Consider the following 21,015-nt stretch of genomic DNA (forward strand, 5'->3'; position numbering starts at 1 on the left):
TTTTCAAAAGGAGGAAGTAATATGCTTATATAATTATATAAGTACCTGGGTATGTTCATATATAATAAGTACCTGGGTTGGAGCAATGGAGGGCTGGGGGAAGAGCCACATGTACAAATAATTGTCCCATCCTTCAGGCAGCCGTTCAACAAACCTGGCGCTATCATGCATGAAGTTGTATCTGAACACACAGCTTGGCCGATCCGGCATGACACCGAGTTCCTGGTAGATAAAGTAGGCACATCCACCAGTCACGGCATCGCTGCCGCCGTTGAGCCGCGAGGCGTCCACAGAGAAGCTGTTTGGCCGCCCAAGGAATAACACGCGGTCAGCCAGGCTATCGCCGTCTTTCTTCACCCAACGCAATTTTCCAGGCGCCGACTCGTCCTCTACTAGCGCGTGCACACGCATCCGTAGCGAGCGAACCAGACCACCAACGTTGGGTTTCCCCGAAAATGCGTTGTCGCAGCTGATCTGGGGCGTTGTTGGTATCAACCGCCGTCCTCGTCGCTGTAAGATTCGCGCACCGGGCCCACCAGCTGCAAGGTTTGACCGGCCATTTTTCTCCAATACGAGTTTACGGCAGTACGATACGTTGGAGGGACCCACGTACGATACACGGTAGGGGCCCGCAGACGACGCGTGGTATCGTACAGAACGTGGGATCGGTGAGTTCGAACTCGAAATCCACTCCCTCTCCACGCTGCAGCACACACGCGGACGGCCGCCGACTCCGCCTAGATCCCGACGGGAGGCGGCGATGGAGGTCCATGGCAGCCCCCAAGGGTTCACTCAGCTCCTCTAAGGTCAGATCTCTGAGAACTGTTTCCTCATTCGATTTCGCTCTTCTCGCCGGAGACTGTCTGACTCAGTTCATCTCGTCGGGATCCAGCATGGGAGTTCCAGGCCTAGATTGGCCGGGGCTAGATCGGGAGGACGCAATCCGGACGGAAGACGAGTGCAGCAGCCCTAGCTGGAGCGCCGAGTATGGGAGATCTGGATTCAGCGGCGGATTTCACGGAGATCTCGGTGCTGAAATCCGTCCAGTTATCTGGAAACAAGGTGCACTGGAGCATTTTGGACTTTGCATTAGTACTCATGTTTGCAACTGTCGTGAGGGGAGCATGATTTTTGATGTTTTTGCTTCGTTGTAATTCATCAAAACAAGATATACTCTTTGGTGTAATAATGGGAGTTTCGTGTACTGTCTAGTACAGAGATTACTCCAGTATCCTTTCATTTAATTTCAGCCTACATCGGTCTTGTGAAACATAGCGAGGTAGCCAACTGTGAACATAGTAAGAAGAATTATGGTCATGTTTTTTAAAGTACCACACATGAATTCTTCGTTGTCATGCTCATGTATAGGCGTACTGGAAGTGCATTTTTAGTTTGTTCTATGGTTTTAGGAGATGGAATGATGGACACTTTTATCATATGCTATATGAGTATCGTTTTTGTCAGGAGTGAATAATTTGATCTTTTGCTTGCAGTTCACACGTTATCGAAGAGGAACAACTGACGCCAGAGTATTCCCATGTTTCTGCATCAGAATCTCCCGAGTCTACACATTACACGAATAAGAGGTGTGTTTTTTTTTATGTTTTAGGAGTATCGTCCATTACGGTCCTATATGTGTCGCAGCTTTGCATAGCCCGTTTAGTTTTAGTTTTCAGGAATAAGGCTTTGCTGCTTATAGCATAACATGGGCTCCCGAATCCACAAAGCAGGCAATATGATGTCATGGTAGAAGACGAGCATCCGCACGTCCCTGCAGCTGGATCATCCGATTCGCCGACAGAACCTGATTCATGGGTGAAGAGGTGAGTTGCCCCTGTCTTCATTTTTTGCAAGCTGATTTTATTAAGGAATGCTGGTTCAGTTTTCGAACTTTTCCAGTTTCTGGTGTTCAAGAAACTGTATGAAATACGTGGAGTTATCTGTATCTCAATTCTTGTAATGGGCTGTTCTAGACACTCCTGTGCACAAACTGGATCAGGGTAGCATCAGGTCCCAGTTGGAGACATCACACGGCCACTATCTTATTTTTGCTATACTTCTGTGTTACAGGCCGCGATTCGGGAAGATACCTGATTTCAGAACAGCGAAAAATGGGAGGAAGAGCACTTTGGAATTGAGAATGAGAAAATTTGGAAATAGGAATTCAGATGAGGTTGTTGCTCCTGAACCAGGAATGGAGTTTGACTCCTTACCAGAAGCTTTCGACTTCTTCAATCTCTACTCCTTGTCAGGAACCTAAGGGACAATAATGTCGGGCTCAGCCAGGTGTACACCGTCATTGGGAGCTTCTTTGGATCAATGGATAACGTACCATTCGGACGCAAGAATAACTATGATATCTGTCGCCCATACGACGTGTCTACTCGATTTACCTAAGAGAAAAGTGGCCATGTGTTTGAAAGTACTTCAGTGTACATCGTTATGTACCACATATGCAATTGTAAAGTACCTTATATCCTTTAGACAGGCACCGGATAACGCTCGCAAGATATGTCTGCCAGAGTGTTTACTAGTACTTCAATGGACGTTGTCACGTACCACATGAGGTAGTTGCCAAGTACCTCATGTCCTTACGACGAGCACTGGATAAACTCGCGAGATATCTTTTGCCAGAGTGCCTGCCCCTCACAACAGCCCTTCCTGCTTGTAGGGTATATCTTTTTGTTTGTGGGATGTTTTGTTTAAATGGTCCGCCGCTATCTCTCATAATTAAAGTAAGAAGATTATGTTCCCATGTTCTCAATACACAGGCTCATAAATGATGATATATCGCATAGGACTAAGATTAGCGTTCATTATGGGGTTAATAATTTATACATGTTATTTGATGTTTTCTTCCCTGTTCTGTGATATATCTAAAGGTGAATTCGAGATCCCGTGTTTTCATCTCATCAATAACTTCGCAATTTTTACATTCGCGAAAAGTTGTCGTGTTCGAATGTTCCCTTTTTCACGATTTTTTTACATTTATGGTGTTGGCCCGCACAATCTTAAAGCATTGATAGTGGTACTGATGTGTACCTCTTAAATAGACTATAAAGGAGCGTCTGTTTCCCCATAATGGTACGTGGCGGTGTAGGTGTCGAATGCGGCCGCACGCACGGGGCGACGAGGACTTCTACAATGACAAAACCGTCATAGGTGAGAAAACGATGATACCGCGTAAGGCATATGGAGCCGGCAATGCATAAGCCAAATCGAGATAGCCCGTCGTGAGCCCCCAATACACTAAACGTCATTCGGACGCAAGAATAACTATGATTTCTGTCGCCCATTCGACGTTTCTACTCGGTTTACCTAAGAGAGATGAGGCCACGTGTTCGAGAGTACTTCAGTGTATTACGTACCACATTGGTGCAATTCCAAAGTACCTTATATCCGTTTGAAAGGCATCGGAAACGCTCGTAAGATTTTTTTTGCCAGAGTGTTTACGAGTACTTCATTGGACGTTGTTACGTACCACATGAGGTAATTGCCAAGTACCTCATGTCCTTACGACAAGCACCGGGTAAACTCGCGAGATTTTTTTTTTTTGCCAGAGTATCTTTTTGTTTGTGGGATGATTTGTTAAATGGACCGCCGCTGTCTCTCATAAATAAAGAAAGAAGATTATGTTCCCATGTTCTCAACACACGGACTCATAAATGTTGATATATCGTGGAGGACCAAGTTCATCCATTATCACTACGTCACATACATGAATTGCCGGCAGTTTGAGGACGGCACTTTAACGTAGCACCGGTGGTACTAGCTTTTTGTAGGCACTTTTGCTAATACCGCTGCCATTGTTGTACCAATTCTTGGCAATATGGAAAAGTGCCGGCATAGTGTGTATGATTGCAGGCAGTTTTGGAAAGTGCCGGCGTAGTTTGCATGATTACAGGCATTTTTAGAACTGCCAAGCGTTTAACAGCGGCGTATCTTAATAATGCACGTAATGTTCGTCCATTTTTCTAAATAACCCCTTAAAAAGATTAACTTACTCAAAAAGGTAGACCAGGCCATGAGGTCCAGCTGGACCCCTCTCTCTCTTTTCGTCCACCTCTCAGCTCTCACGCACACGGCCTCCCCTTCGACCCCCTCTCACGCTCGTGATGCCACCACCTGCCTCTCCGGTCGCTGCCGGCCGTCTCCGGTGCCACCACATGCCGGCGTCGCTCTGCTCTGGCCTCCTGCTCTAGTTTCCCGCCGCCGCGATGCGCTACCACACCCCTCCGCGCTACCCCGCGAAACCCTAGCCCCACTATTCGGCCGCCGGCGCGGCGCCCATTCATCCGCACCTCCACGCCGATCTACTCTTTGACTCCCCGGTTACGCTGCCTCGGCCACCTCTTGGACCCGCGTCTAGGTCCTTCTCAGCACCATCAACCGCGAGCTGCTCATGCCGTCGGCGTCGGTCGCTCTGCACCGCCACTCCAACGCCGTAAGCACCTAGGGTTTCGCGCGCGCCCTCGCCTGCCCAGAGCGCGCCTCCGCCTCGGATTGCAGAGCGCACAGTGTCGGGCCTGAAGCGGCGCCTCGACGACGTGCTCGCGGCGGCCGACGCGGCCACGGCGGAGCTCGAGGCCGCCAAGCGCGCGCGGGAGGCGGCGACGAGGACTTCTAAAATGACAAAACCGTCGTAGGTGAGAAAATGATGATACCGCTAAGGCATATGGAGACGGCAATGCATAAGCAAAATGGAGATAGCACATACGACGTTTCTACTCGGTTTACCTAAGAGAAAAGAGGCCATGTGTTTGAAAGTACTTCAGTGTACATGATTATGTACAACATATATGCAACTGTAAAGTACCTTATATCCTTTAGACAGGCACCGGATAACGCTCGCAAGATATGTTTGTCAGAGTGTTTACTAGTACTTCAATGGACGTCGTCACGTACCACATGAGGTAGTTGCCAAGTACCTCATATCCTTACGACAAGCACTGGATAAACTCGCGAGATTTTTTTTTTTGCCAGAGTGCCTGCCCCTCACAACAGCCCTTCCTGCGTGTAGGGTATATCTTTTTGTTTGTGGGATGATTTGTTAAATGGACCGCCGCTGTCTCTCATAAATAAATAAAGAAGATTATGTTCCCATGTTCTCAACACACAGGCTCATAAATGTTGATATATCGCGGAGGACCAAGTTCATCCATTATATAATGGGGTTAAGAATATATATGTTATTTTGATGATTTTCTTCCCCGTTCTGTAATATATCTAAAGGTGAATCCGAGATCCCGCTTTTTCTTTCCATCAATAACTGAGGAATTTTTACATTTGCGAAGTTGTCGTTGTCGAATGTTCCCTTTTTCACGTTCTTTTTACATATATGGTAGTGTCCCGCACAATCTTAAAGCATCGCTAGTGGTACCGATGTGTACGGCTTTGTACTACATTTGGTACCGGGCAGCGTTGAGCGTCCCCGGGGGATCAAATCCCCGATCCCCCGGGTCCGCAGCCGTTGGATCTTGCCGATGCACGTTCAGGATCGAGTTGACTAATCATTAAACTCTGCCCACCCACCCACCCATGTGCGCGCTGCAGTCTCCACCAAAACTTAAAAAAACCTGCACCCCCATCCCCTTTGCTCGCGCTGCACACTTCCCCGCGGAGGAGGTTGCCGGTCGAGGCACTGCCCTGGTGCTTGCAGATTCTCATGACTTCAGAGAGTAGCACCACTAGCACAACGCTCCTCCTTCAGCCATGGCCGTCGCCGGAGAAGACCACCATCGCAACATCTGCGCCATCCGCTTGCCACTGATGGCAGCTCCGTCGTCTGCTTCCGTAGCACCATCCCCTCCCGTTGGCAGCAAGGCCACCAACATCCTGTAGCACACCTGTCTCCGGCTGGCAGCACCGACGGCCGCCGGAAGTAGCAACGGCTGGCACCACTCGCAGCAACGATGCCCGCCGTTAGTAGCAAGGCCGGCGCCGCTCGGAGCAACAACATCCGCCGATAGTAACAAGCGCCGGCGCCGCTAGCAGCAACGACGCCCGCCGGTAGTAGCAAGGGCCAGCGGCGCTCGGAGCAACCGCCGGTGCCGGTTGCAGCAACGACGCCCGCCGGTAGTAGCAAGGGCCGGTGCTGGTCGCAGCAACGACGCCCGCCGGTAGTAGCAAGGGCCGGTGCTGGTCGCAGCAACGACGCCCGCCGGTAGTAGCAAGGGCCAGCGGCGCTCGGAGCAACCGCCGGTGCCGGTTGCAGCAACGACGCCCGCCGGTAGTAGCAAGGGCCGGTGTTGGTCGCAGCAACGACGTCCGCCGGTAGTAGCAAGGGCCGGTGCTGGTCGCAGCAACGACGCCCGCCCATAGTAGCAAGGGCCAGCGGCGCTCGGAGCAACCGCTGGTGCCGGTCGCAGCAACGACGCCCGCCGGTAGTAGCAAGGGCCGATGCTGGTCGCAGCAACGACGCCCGTTGATAGTAGCAAGACCTGGCGCCGGTAGCAGCAACGAGGCCCGCCGGTAGTAGCATAGGCCGGCGCCGCTCGGAGCAATGGCGCCCGCCGGTAGTAGCGAGGTACGGTGCCGCTAGAAGCAACCGCCGTGAGGAGTATAAGACGATGATATCACATCCGCAGGTATGAGGAGGGCTAAAAGAGATTCAAATGTGTAATTCTTAGATATCTCCTATGTTGACTTTCACCTCTACGGGATGCGGCAATTATTGTTCTGGGTGATTCTTTTGTCCTTTTTTCGAAGACCGCATGACAATTGATCCTCTCGATTAGGGAGGACCGTGTATCCTACTGACATTGTGTCTAACCGGAGACATGAGAATTTGTTGATAAGAAAAGCAAGAAAGTAATCCATGTGTGCATTTCGTGACTCTGTGGTTTTTAAAAATCAAGAAAGCAATATGAATTATTTGATAAGAAAACCAAGAAATAAAAAAATACTTATTGTATGTGTTTGTACTCTAGAAAACATCAATATTCGTCGGAGTTTATCCAATACACATACTTACGACATAGGACCATAAGATGTTGAACCATGTACTATATGTAAACCTTGAGAAGGACCGCTCAGGCTGACAGGGTTATCTATGTGGCGGCAATGCCACTGAATCCCCTCGATTGGGAAGCGACAATGCTTACCTCACATAGATATGGGGACTAATAAGGTTATCCACGAGGTGGCAATGCCACTGAACCCTCTCCAGCAAGAGGCGACAATGCTTACGCAACGTGGATATGAGGACTTCAATACATCCAATTGTGTAATCCAACTAGTACGGGCCTTGAGTAATATATATATATTGTTCGATACATCAAATTCATAGAGGATAAATAAAGGACTATATGGTACTACGAGGTGTACTAGTTAAGAATTCTATTGAGGACCGCGTGGGCTATACATGGTCACACCATATGATGACGGGATCACACCCGGATCTATGAGAATTGCAAAAAGAGACGCAATTGTGTAATTCTTATGATTTTCTTTGTTTTGACTTGTCTCTTCTTTGAGATGCAATAATGTACTATGTGGGTGTTTATTGTAGTTTTTTCTTGTGGGCCGCATGCATGCCAATTGATCTTATCGATCATTGCTTGTACATGTGGCATGATTATTAGGACTATATAAGATAACTCATGTACCTCATATAAATATCTAGGAGGACCGTGTATCATGTTGACATTGTGTCTTACGGGAGACATGAGGTTTTGTTGATAAGGAAAGAAAGAAAGTAATCCATGTGTACATTTTTTCAAATCAACAAAGCAATATAAATTTGTTGATAAGAAATACAAGAAAGAAATAAATACTTATTTTATGTGTTTGTACTCTAGAGAAAATCAACATTCATCGGAGTTTATCCAATACACATATTGCGACATAGGATCATAAGACTTTGAACCATGTACTATATGTAAACATTGCGAAGGACCACTTAGGCTGACAAGGTTATCAATGTGGCGGCAATGCCACTGAATCCCCTCGATTAGGAAGCGACAATGCTTACCTCACGTAGATATGGGGATTGACAAGGTTATCCACGAGGCTGCAATGCCACTGAACCCTCTCTAGCAAGAGGCGACAATACTTATCCAACGTGGATATGGGGGTTTCAATACATCCAATTGTGTAATCCAACTAGTATGGACCTTGAGAATATATATTGGTGGATACATACAATTCATAGAGGATACATAAAGGACTAGATGGTACTACGAGGTGTGCTAGTTAGAGATTTTGATGAGGACCGCATGGGCTATAAATGCTCATGGAATTTGATTTTCTACCAGAAAGATTTGACTTTGTCGACCTCTACTCTTGGTAGGTAGGAGTCAGCATCATATACGGGGTGTCTTCGAGAAATAAAAAAAAAAGAGACAATAGCAATTTTTGTGCGGATGTGAGATATGTTTTGTTATCAACAAATTCTATTAGTCTAAATGCGAGCAACATACAACCTGAGTTATTTCCTTTCTTTATCAACAAATTCCTTTAGTCTGCATTCATGCCCCCAAATGCTGAATGTTCTCTTTTTCATCCACAACCACGGAGGCACGGAAGATAAAGTCAGTGGGTGTTTCTTTGAGGGCCACATACTGATATCTTCTCGAATAATACCACCTATGTATGAGGTTACATGAAGTACTCTATGGATATTTTGACAAGTACCACATAGATTATACATGGTCAAATTGACAAAACAACGATATCTCACCTGAAGGTTATTTTATTAAGGACCGTATGGCTATACTAGGTCACATCATCCGTGAGATCCGCCGCTGAATCCAGATCTCCCATACTCGGCAGGTTTTTTTTTGTGTGGGTGGCATGCCAATATATTATCGATTGACGCCGCTTGATTTGAGGATACATGAAGGACTCTATGATATCATAGTGTGAATGATATGGAGATTTCAATAAGGACCGCATGGACTATACAAGGTCAAATCGTAAGACGATGATATCACATCCGCAGGTATGAGGAGGGCTAAAAGAGATTCAAATGTGTAATTCTTAGATATCTCCTATGTTGACTTTCACCTCTACGGGATGCGGCAATTATTGTTCTGGGTGATTCTTTTGTCCTTTTTTCGAAGGCCGCATGACAATTGATCCTCTCGATTAGGGAGGACCGTGTATCCTATTGACATTGTGTCTTACCGGAGACATGGGAATTTGTTGATAACAAAAGCAAGAAAGTAATCCATGTGTGCATTTCGTGACTCTGTGGTTTTAAAAAAATCAAGAAAGCAATATGAATTATTTGATAAGAAAACCAAGAAATAAAAAAAATACTTATTGTATGTGTTTGTACTCTAGAGAACATCAATATTCGTCGGAGTTTATCCAATACACATACTTACGACATAGGACCATAAGATGTTGAACCATGTACTATATGTAAACCTTGAGAAGGACCGCTCAGGCTGACAACATTATCAATGTGGCGGCAATGCCACTGAATCCCCTCTATTAGGAAGCAGAAATGCTTACCTCACGTAGATATGGGGACTGAAAAGGTTATCCACGAGGCAGCAATGCCACTGAACCCTCTCCAGCAAGAGGCGGCAATGCTTACACAATGTGGATATAAGGACTTCAATACATTCAATTGTGTAATCCAACTAGTATGTGCCTTGAGTAATATATATTAAATGATACGTCAAATTCATAGAGGAAACATAAAGGACTAGATGGTACTACGAGGTGTACTAGTTAGGAATTATGTTGAGGACCGCATGGGCTATACATGGTCACACCATATGACGACGAGATCACACACGGATCTATGAGAAGGGCAAAAAGAGACGTAATTGTGTAATTCTTATGATTTTTTTGACTTGTCTCTTCTATGAGATGCAATAATGTACTATGTGGGTGTTTATTGTAGTTTTTTTCTTGAGGGCCGCATGCATCCCAATTGATCTTCTCAATCATTGCTTGTACATGTGGCATGATTATTAGGACTATATAAGATAACCCATGTACCTCTAAATATCTAGGAGGACCGTGTATCATGTTGACATTGTGTCTTACCGGAGAGATGAGAATTTTTTGATAAGAAAAGAAAGAAAGTAATTCATGTGTAAATTTTTTAAAATCAAGAAAGCAGCATGAATTTGTTGATAAGTAATACAAGAAAGACATAAATACTTATTGTATGTGTTTGTATTCTACAGACCATCAACATTCGTCGGAGTTTATCCAATACACATACTTACGACATAGGACCATAAGACGTTGAACCATGTACTATATGTAAACCTTGCGAAGGACCGCTCAGGCTGACAAGGTTATCAATGTGGCGGCAATGCCACTGAATCCCCTCGATTAGGAAGCGACAATGCTTACCTCACGTAGATACGGGGATTGACAAGGTTATCCACGAGGTGACAATGCCAGTGAACCCTCTCTAGCAAGAGGCGACAATGCTTATCCAACGTGGATATGGGGGTTTCAATATATCCAGTTGTGTAATCCAACTAGTATGGGCCTTGAGAATATATATTGTTCGATACATACAATTCATAGAGGATACATAAAGGACTAGATGGTACTACGAGATGTGCTAGTTAATGATTTTGATGAGGACCGCATGGGCTACACATGGTCTCACCATATGATTTTCTTTGTTTTGGCTTGTCTCTTCTATGAGATGCAATAATGTACTATGTGGGTGTTTATTGTAGTTTTTCTTAAGAGCCGCATGCCAATTGATCTTCTCGATCATTGATTGTACATGTGGCATGATTAATAGGACTATATAAGACAACCCAGGTACCTCATATAAATATCTGGGAGGACCGTGTATCCTGTTGACATTGTATCTTAGTGGAGACATGATAATTTGTTGATAAGAAAAGAAAGAAAGTTATCCATATGTGCATTTCGTGACTATATGTTTTTTAATCAGCAAGCAGTATAAATTTGTTGATAAGAAAAGCAAGAAAGGAAGAAAAAATTATTGTATGTGTTTGTACTCTAGAGAACATCAATACACATAGTTACAAAATAGGACCATACGACATTCAACCATGTTCTATATGAAAACCTTGAGAAGGACCGCTCGGGCTGACAATGTTATCAATGAGGCGGCAATGTCACTGACTCCCCTCAATATGGGGACTAGCAAGGTTATCCACGAGGCGGCAATGCCACTGACCCCTATCGAGCAAGTGACGACAATGCTTACCCAACATGGATATGGGGGCTTCAATACATCCAATTATGTAATATATATTGTTCGATACATCCAATTCATAGAGGACACATAAAGGACTAGATGGTACTACGCGGTGTACTAGTTGGAGATTTTGATGAGGACCGGATGAGCTATACAAGGTCACGCCATAGGACGGTGGGAACACATCCTGAGAGCTATGAGGAGAGCTAAAAGATACGCAACTGGGTAGTTCTACTTTTTTTTTGTCTTGACTTGTATCTATGAGAGGCAACAATGTATTATGTGGGTGTTTATTGATGATCGCATGCCGTTTGATCTTCTCGATCATCATCTGTACATGTGGCATGATTATACAGGAGGACCCGTGTATCCCATTGACGATGTGTGTCTTACTGGAGATACTAGAATTTGGTGATAAGAAAAGCAAATAAGTATTTCATATGGCTTTCTTCAAGTCGTGAAAGACTTATCGTATGCGTTTGTACTCTAGAGAACATCAATATTTGTTAGAGTTTATCCAATACGCTGCGGCCTAGTTCAGGTGTCTCTTGCTCGAATACGCGCCGACTATTTTTGGGTCATGCCGGTGTGAGCCCAAAAACGACATCGACCCTTTGAGGAGTCACTATGGTCACAACCATAAAAGTTTTGAAGTTCTGAAAGTTTTTGGGGGACCAATATTGGTTTAAAGATCAAGAAAGAAACATTTAGGCCAAATAAGTAAATATAGTATTCACATGAAATCAGAAGAGTATATGGAAAGTATCCTTCATGCATATGGCTGCAACGGACAATCGATCAGGTGACCCGGTATCTCTCAGAGATATAGGCATTTAATACCACCACGCAATCGAGAACAAGGCAGTAGTCCAGGGTAGGGCACACAGTGGCACCCCTACAGACCAAGGGTTCCAATCTCATCAAGTTAAATTCCTGGTGCTCACCTTCTTTCCTAATAAAAAATCAGTTGGGTCCATCCCTTGTCACATCGCCGCTTCCTTGTCACGTCGCACACTGCCCCCTCTGCATTTTCATGCCCCGGATTTTCATGAGCTTTCCCTCAACCCGCTGCATAGGAAACCGATACAACTTACATTACAAATCCTCAACATTATAAAATAATCAAAATCCACACGGCCCGATTTTTGTTGAAGAATTTGGAGCTTGTAACATTTCAGGTGGATACGGACTTCACTTTCATGTCCACGCATATGCCGCAATCTAAAGAAAAAGCTGCATTTTCATGCCCCGGATTTCCATGAGCTTTCCCTACACCCGCTGCATAGGATACCGATACAACTTACATTACAAAACCTCGACATTATAGAATAATCAAAATCCACACGGCCCGATTTTCGTTGAAGAATTTGGAGCTTGTAACATTTCAGGTGGATACGAACTTCACTTTCATGTCCACGCATATGCCACAATCTAAAGAAAAAGATAGAGATGATGGCATAATTACTAGTCACGTCACGAGGTTCGAAAAATGTATCCATAGAGTATTTCTCATGTAATTATATGTAGTGCTGGTTAATTTTCATGTGATTCTGTGTGTTTCGTCCTCTTGTCTAACATTACGTGGTTTCACCATGTGCGTCTTGACTAGGCTTAGATAACACCGTGTAACTGTGGTCTTGACTAGGCTTAGATAACACGGTGTGACTGTGGGCTCTAATTATCTAAGCTTGAGCAATGAGCTGGTCCAAACGTGCCTTAAGCACCACATTCCTCTTCGATGAGTCCTTCATCAAAAAACAAGACATATATATATTTTGTAGACAAAACTGGTTTGGAATTATTCTGCGCAAGCACATTTTTACTTGTATTCAAGTAAAAGGTAGACAGAACTTCCAGGATAGAATGACTCGGAGATATAAATATAATGCATATCAAAAACATGGCTGGGAATTTATTGTTAGCTAGAGGTAAACTTGTTGACCTTGAAATAGGTACAATGAAACATCTGAAGAAATATACATGTTTTATCGAAATTCTATAATACAATCAGTCTCATGAGCTTTTTAGAAGAACGAACACGAGTATTGCAAACAGAGTAACAGCTACACGGAGTTGTTCCAGATCACTTCCTTCAGCTTGAGCTCCCTCGTCTTCAGCTCGTGCTATGTCTGTTCAAATGCAATCTGCAGGTTGTTCTTCTCAATCCAAATAGCTATGTAATATTGATCAATGTGTTATTCCCATTTACAAATTAAACTTTTGTTATCACCATGAGACTGACCAACGCGATTATACGGATGGACCAGCAGTCTATCCGTATAGTACTGACCAACGCGATTATGAAGTTCTATATCAAAGTCTGTTCAGCACTACTTTAGGAAACAGGCAAAGATTCCTTCTCGTGACCCTTACCTCAGAAAGATGCCTTCCCCATGTGCAACCCGGTTCTTTGCTCCCCTGGTCCCGCACCCAGGAAGTAAAGATTCCATCTGGTGACCTTTGCCTCGGAACATGCCTCCCTGAGAAAAAGCTACCCTTAGCTAGTGCTGTAGATGTATTAATGCTATCGGAGGCTTTTTCGTCAAGTCCTACACAGAGAGGCCCCAGAGTTCTCCGTATCTCACCATACAGTCCTAACTTTAACAATGCTTGAAAAACTTGATGCGGCCATCAGGAAACATATATAACTACATACATGGACACGTCTAACAAATTCTTAAGTTGTACATAAACATAGGACAAACGCCTTTGAATATAATGAAATGATGATATGCTAAAGACATCCGACAAAAAAATACTGGCAATCTATTATGTGTTAACTCCCGCCTAAAAATGCATTAAGAGTACTAAAGAAGCACTACATATTATTAGTTAGTTCATTTGATCGGGAAACTAACTGAAAATACCAAGTAGCATCTATAATGAAGCACATACACGTCGGACTAATTCTCAGCATGTACAATTTTCTAAGGTTCATCATAGGGGTGCAATCTTAGATATTAGTTCACGGAGGTAGTACCTGACAAAAGGTTGATATCTCACTAGATGCATGCATGTATACAAAGACAAATTGCAGAAAATAGAAAAGGTCAGAAAAATATAATTTACATGCTCCCTCTTTGTTCCAACAAATCACTAGGCTACTAGTATAGAATTCATGATTATTGAGATAACAAAGCAGAGATTCACCAAATGATTTATGCCAGGCACCATGTATCAAACGTTCTAGAATCAGGATATATATGTCGAATCAGTATAACTGTTACTATACTCCCTTCAAAAACATAAGCCTTTTTCGAAAGGCTAATATTTCGGAATAGCAGCAATATATGCTATCTCTTACAAATATAAAACACAGGAATAACACTAGTGAATAAATTCCAAGTAATCAATGAAAGATATGCATTGACCTCTGAAAGGAAGTCTTGCTGGTGATAGCAACATGAGCAAATAAATTACATTAACCGGAAGAAATGTTTGATGAAATCGCCTAGCTGCATGCTATAATGGGGTACGTAATGAACTCTGCTAGTAGTATATAGCACTGCTGCACCTAATCTTTATTCCACAAAGTTTTGTTTGTCGGCGTTATTTTCGTCTCTAGTTGGTTATTCTAATTCTAACGACGTAATTACTCTACTTATCGGTTTATTCGATTACTAGTGAATTACTTTTTCACTGTAACGATTTGTTCTACTCCTGATGAATTACTTTCTCCTCATACTTATCAGTAATTTTCATAAACGTCAATTCCAACTGCATTTCTGAACACTAGAGGACGGATTCGTAGCACTGGTGGGGAAATAAAACAATCCAATGATAGATTCAAACCATAAACTCCATTATATAACGGAAACAACAAGAAGACAAATATAGAAACGAAGATGTTGGGACGGGAATAGGAAGAAACCTCGGAAACAAGCTCAGAATCCAAGAATCTTCACCACTTGCCACATTCGAGATTGGCTCCACAGGGACATTGCGATACAGATGCCTGCTTGGTTTTTGCCATAAAAAAGGAAAAATATATTAGATGGATAAAATCTGGGGGAGCGGTTTGTAATTATGTAGTAATATCAAGCAGACAAAAAATCTAATGCAAGCTATCACGTGCTTGTAGATATGTAGTAATGTCAAGCAAGCAATCAATCTACCATTTGTTCACTGGTCCATGTTGACACCGAACAAAAATTCTCCATATTCTGTTAACAGCCTTTTTTGTGGCATAGTCTGATCAGTTAATATAAAAGCGTCCAACCTCCATGAAGAGAAACTCAAGTTTAAGTTAGCTATTTCAAAACAGCACCACGATTTCACCAGATGATCTAGGCATGATGAACACCTGCACGTCATTACCGTTAACTAATCATCCATCTACTTACGGGGTGAAGACAAATTTTTGCTAACCTGCCGAAGGCACCCAAGAAATCTTCTCCCTGTAGCAGCCATGTTGAATGCTACCTTCCTCTGAGGGGCCTCACCATGACGGCACCTTTGATGTGTTTTGAGATCCGTCCCAGCGAAGCACGGATCAAGGATCTCTCGATGCAGGTCCAGGAAGGCGTCGTGGTCGGCGTAGCTCTTGTGGGGAAACGGAATCGATAACAAGAAATTAAACTGACGAGAATGTGTTGAGCAACGGGCTGAAAACAGTGGATCAGCTGAGGAAGATTACCTCGTTTCCAAACTCAGAATCTCCGGCGGGATCATCACTTTGTAGATACGAATCTGGATTGGCTTCTTCTCCTTTGAACACGGTCCACGGTGACATAGCGAGGTTTTTCCAGTATACACTTCAAGATCTCGCGAATAAACCGGGATCTGTATAACTGCACAGAGGAGATGCTTCCGGTAATGGCGGCGGCCGATGGTGAGGTTCCTGGCCGCGACGGACTGGCAGCTGAGGCAGTCGGACGACTGCACCGTGGTGTCGCTGAAGCAGAGGCCCCGAACAAACGCTCGGCCGGTGAAGCTCAGGGACGCGAAGCCCGTCGGCGCGGCGGCGGAGGGCAGCTCGGCGAGGAGCGGGAGCAGGCTGCTGAGGAACTCCGTGGCGTTGGTGGCGTTGGTGAGGATGGACGGTGCTCAGAGGTAGCACTAGATGAAACTCCCTGCCACGCGCGTGCGCTTCTCACTGCCGGAGCTTTGGGGTAATGGCGGCGGCGCGGCCTGTGGAGAAGAAAGGGGAGACAGGAGTGACCTCGGAGGGGCGTGGGGTGGGGGAGGGGGACGATGCGTACATGGAGGACGGGCCCACCAGGGAGAATATTTTCACTCCAATACAGTACCGCATAATGTACACTATACGACAGATACGGGATCAATACATGACTGGGGCCACTTTGCGGTCAACGGGAGGCGCGAATCACTGGTGCTCGGTAGCGGTCCTGATATCGACTTCGCCCGAGATCAGCAGCGAATTCTGCGGGTCCCGTAGGCGTACGGGTAATCCCGGTCGATGTAAATGGACACGCACAGAAGCTCGCCACGGGACTCCAGCGTGTAGCTGTGCCTGTGGATGATTTGGATGTAGTCGTCGAGCTCTCCTGGCAACCACGGCCTCGACAATGCCAGCACGTCGCCGATGCCTGCCTCGTCGTCTGGCGTCAGCACCGGACCGTCGACGGTAATCAGGATCTTTCCATGGTAATAGGAGACGTACATGCCCTTTAAGTCGGCGGACCTGAAAGTCCTGTCCACAACCATCCATGTGGCGTCGCCGGGGCGCAGGAGCGCCGCCCTGAACTTTCTCGGGTCGCCATGGACATACCGGGAGATGTGGTACAGGAGGACGGCGCCGTCGCTGTAGACGATGCCGTTGGGAGAACACTTCCACGGGCCTTTCTCGTGCGGGAAGGGAGGCAGGAGGAGGAGGGTGACGGCTCCGGTCAGAGGGTCGCGGAGGCTGGGGCTGGGGCTCTCGGCCAAGTACCAGACGGCGGTGCCGTCGGCGCTGGCAACCCAGTTCCTCGATTGCATGGAGAACGGCGGCTGCGCATAGTAGCTCCTCCTGGAGAAGATGCATCTCATATTGATGAAGAACGGATCAATCATCTTGTCTGGCGCGAGGAGCCATGGCAGGCCCGACTGCTTCCGCTTCCTCGTCTGCTCGTGTGAATCGCGCCATGGTTTGCAGACGGCGTGGAAGCTGACGACATCGCCAGCTTCGCGCAGGAGACCGGAGATCTCGCGGAGCACGTCCGGTGGCAGGTCTGACCACTGGGACAGGGACGAAGGCTCCTCCTGCATGTTCATTGATCTCTTGGGAGCTGGCTGCTTGTTTCCGAGCTGTGCGTCCTCTTGGTACGGAGTATTAAAAGGGGGATAGTCCGTTTGGAAAAAAAAAAACACGTAGTATTAAACAGGTATCCGTGTCGGATCACGGTTACGAATCGCCAACTAATTTCAATACACATACGGTTTCGAATCGGGTTGTGATTGATCAGGTTGTTGTATACACGTACGATTGTACTGATCAGGATTTCCGAGCTGCTTGTTTCTCTCCCCGTGTTGTCATGAGTTTCCCCGTGATGGATAGTGTTAAACCAAAGGAAAAACTTACAAATTTGTGAGCAATTATCTTTTAGAACATAAAAGAAAAGAGGATCCCAAATTGTGAGCACAAGGATAACACATTCGGTAGAGATATGGTGGTGCGAATTACACACAATTCCACCAGTAAATATCTTTTATTGCTTAGCCAACAAACGCTTGGATTACAGAGCGCAGAGGGCAAACCTTTTGGAGACTACTCGCCGGCCGGCCTGCTCTTGGTTGAGATATCGTCGCTGGCGGCGAGGTTTTGGTTTCTCGCTTTGGGTTCTGAGACTGGCGATGGCCTGCTATTGTGCATCAATATAAGATGTTTTAGGTACTTTTAGAATAGACTAGATAGAAACTAAAATGGATGAATCTACATACTAAAAATAGACTAGATACAAACTAAAATGGGTGAACCAAAAAAAATACCCCAACATCTTAGATATCCAAAGGGAGGAAAATTACTCTTCCCTCCCGGAAGTATCCGACGTTGTCTTTTTTTGGCATAGTTAAATGCACGTGCTTTACCACGGGTTCTCAAACTTTTTTTTGCCTAAACATAATAGTTACATACCACTTGCATTATTAAAAATATAAAATATGTTGAAATTATGATAAATGGTCATTAAAATTCAACAACATGTGTGATAAAGATTTGCTAGATGAAAGATGAGATGCCTTATTATTACATGTCATTAAACATAAATAAATAGTCCTAGAGATTTCTCTAATGTTTGTTCTTAGGGAGGACATAAGTTGGGTCCAAACTTATCACCTCTACCGAGCTAAATTTTCTTCAATGCAAAGTTATCTTCTTAGGTCCTAAGGTGGTAACTAATGTTCTCATCTCTCAACTATTCGGTGATTCAATGTCCTCCAAGCTGTAAAAAAGTGTGATGACATAGAACAAAACGTGATACTTCCTCTTTTCACGACTCATTGATGTTTTTATCGAGCATGAATACAACAACTTTCTTCACAATCGCCCCTACAATCGTAGAATCCATCTTCTCCGTGCTTCTTCCCTGCCGCTGTAAAAAAACGTTGTCCTATTCCTAAATTTACTATGAACCCCATTGATGTTTTTATCGAGCATGAATACAACAACTTTCTTCACAATCGCCCCTACAATCGTAGAATCCATCTTCTCCGTGCTTCTTCCCTGCCGCCGTAAAAAAACGTCAAATCCCCAAAACTCGTGCAACTTCGAAGGAGGAATCTTTAGCACTGAACTTTGCTCATCTGTGCACCCACGTCGACTAATGAACCAATACAAATGATGTGTGAGAAAAATTATTTATTTTAAATGTTTTCGCATAACTTCTTCCTGCTAGCAATGTGCACCTTGGTAAAATATGCACTATTTTACTATTCATAATTTTCATGTCTAATAGTTGACAAATTTACAAACTCATGCCTGAAGAGCTTGTGAGATTCCAAAAGCAACAAAATAATACAACTTTCAGAAGTTAATTAAAGTACATAAGTATGATATCCCATTGGAAATATCTCCATAGTATTTTTTTCAAAATTAAATATCTCCATGGTGAGATTGCAGACGATCAAGTATTTTTTTAAATCAATGCACATAAGTATGATATCCCATATGAAATATTAATTTTACGAATTTGATGCTTCACACCATGAAATACATAGAATAAAAAATGTTAATAATCTTGCATATGTATTTTTTGAATGGACCCCACCAACAGAAATGAATACATAGTTTATCCAAAGTAAGAGAAATCATTAAGCTATTTACTCGAATTAACATCACCAATAGATAATAGAAAATAGTTGAAATGCCGTACAAATTGTGAAATAAATTTATCAATACAGGTTGAAATACAACAATTCATATTGAGGCATTTGATTAATTAACCCCATTTTAGTATAAAAAAGACCTAAAAATAGTGCAGCAACATTAAGGTAAATACAAATGCATTGCTACAACATCATTCAATCACATGTGTGGCTCTTTCTGTTTCTCTATGGGCTCGCTATATTCTCTTTACTGGTAAAACAAAATCTTGGAGACCTCGTAATTCTCGTAAAAATTGTTAGTGACAGATGTGCTAAATAATAAATTTATCATCGGGCAAGCGTCAGCAGGTGAGGAGTCTCATCGGCTATTAGAAAGCAAACAGATGCAAGCTATGAACCAAACGCGCTTCACAAACAAATAAGGAAAATCCAGCCACATGATTGCAAAATGTAGGTTCTGGACTGAGTTGACCATAGATCGCAGACTTGATCAAAGTGAGAAAAAACAATTTGTTTTTCCATTAATTTCATGAACTTGAAATACCATATTTCTTCATTTCGGTGCCAGTTCACCGAGATGTGTATATCGCAACAGTAAATATTTATAACCTAATCATCAAGAACATGATAAATGAGTATGATTTGGAATATTCGGTAGATGCTTGAGATGTGTAATACTGGGACTTTTATACACTAATGATCACCAGTACAAAGCGGGCAAATAACATTAACAAAAGAAGATAAACAAAGCTGTAGTTTTTTTTAGCAAAAGAGAAGCCCTAGTAATAAATGAGCACGATTCGGAATATTCGGAAGAGGCTTGAGATGTGTAATACTGGGACTTTCTACATTAATGATTAGAAGTAAGCGGGAAATATCATTAACAAAAGAACCTAAACAAAGATGTAGTTCTTTTAGCAAAAAAAAAACCCTAGTGTTATTGCTAATTCAGCAAGGATTTGAATACGAAAACAGAACGGACAATGAGGCTATCGGAATAGAAGGTTAAATATTCAGTGTCATCAGCATTTTCTAAAACAATCAATGTGAGATAATATATAATTCATCTCGAACTTCAGTTTTAGGTTACCCCAGGAACAATTTAAAACCGTACCTCAAAGCTTGCTATTCTCCTGTGTACAAGCATGGTCTGCTCTCAAGTAGATAGGGAAAATCTGACTTGGATGCTACAGCCATGTATTCTTTTCAGAACAACCTGAAGAGTGAAGACTTCGTTAGATCCAAAGACATGTTACTCAAATCAATGGAAGCGAAATGTTAGCATCTTTAGCAGTCTCAGTCCTATGGGAATAGAACTACTGTAAACAAGAATTCTCTTTCCCACCTCACTTCTTTAGCTGCTGGAATGTTCCAACTCTTAAACCCCAGGTCGTGTCCATTAGTGCTTGCTGAAGTGATCCATAGACTATCTGAATGAATGAACAATATTTAATTTCTTATTGCTTTAAATATTTTACTTCAAACGGCATTAATAGTTCCAATAGTACGGATTTCTATCGCCGGGCAGAGCAAAAAAATTATCTAAGTCTAGCATATGTACTGGTGTCTTATATCTTATTGATTGCACAATTCACATCTAT

General features: G+C 43.8%; 2 long non-coding RNA genes across 4 annotated transcripts; one reads left to right on the forward strand and one right to left on the reverse strand.

The window, feature by feature from the left end:
• Positions 1 to 868: 868 nt before the first annotated feature.
• LOC124678065 lies at positions 869 to 2,598 on the forward strand. 2 transcript variants are annotated; one of them, XR_006994317.1, is made up of 4 exons: positions 869 to 1,062; positions 1,494 to 1,586; positions 1,731 to 1,823; positions 2,071 to 2,598. It is a non-coding gene; the product is annotated as an uncharacterized LOC124678065 (long non-coding RNA). The 2 variants fall into 2 exon arrangements; XR_006994318.1 differs by having other exon boundaries at positions 869 to 1,029.
• A 10,441-nt stretch (positions 2,599 to 13,039) lies between these two features.
• LOC124676682 lies at positions 13,040 to 16,031 on the reverse strand. 2 transcript variants are annotated; one of them, XR_006993748.1, is made up of 4 exons: positions 15,786 to 16,031; positions 15,518 to 15,691; positions 15,021 to 15,104; positions 13,040 to 13,629 (listed from the first exon to the last, which is right to left on the reverse strand). It is a non-coding gene; the product is annotated as an uncharacterized LOC124676682 (long non-coding RNA). The 2 variants fall into 2 exon arrangements; XR_006993749.1 differs by lacking the exons at positions 15,518 to 15,691; positions 15,786 to 16,031 and adding an exon at positions 15,265 to 15,456.
• Positions 16,032 to 21,015: the final 4,984 nt, after the last annotated feature.

Source organism: Lolium rigidum, chromosome 7, assembly GCF_022539505.1.
Source record: "Lolium rigidum isolate FL_2022 chromosome 7, APGP_CSIRO_Lrig_0.1, whole genome shotgun sequence".
Classification (NCBI taxonomy): Eukaryota; Viridiplantae; Streptophyta; class Magnoliopsida; order Poales; family Poaceae; genus Lolium; species Lolium rigidum.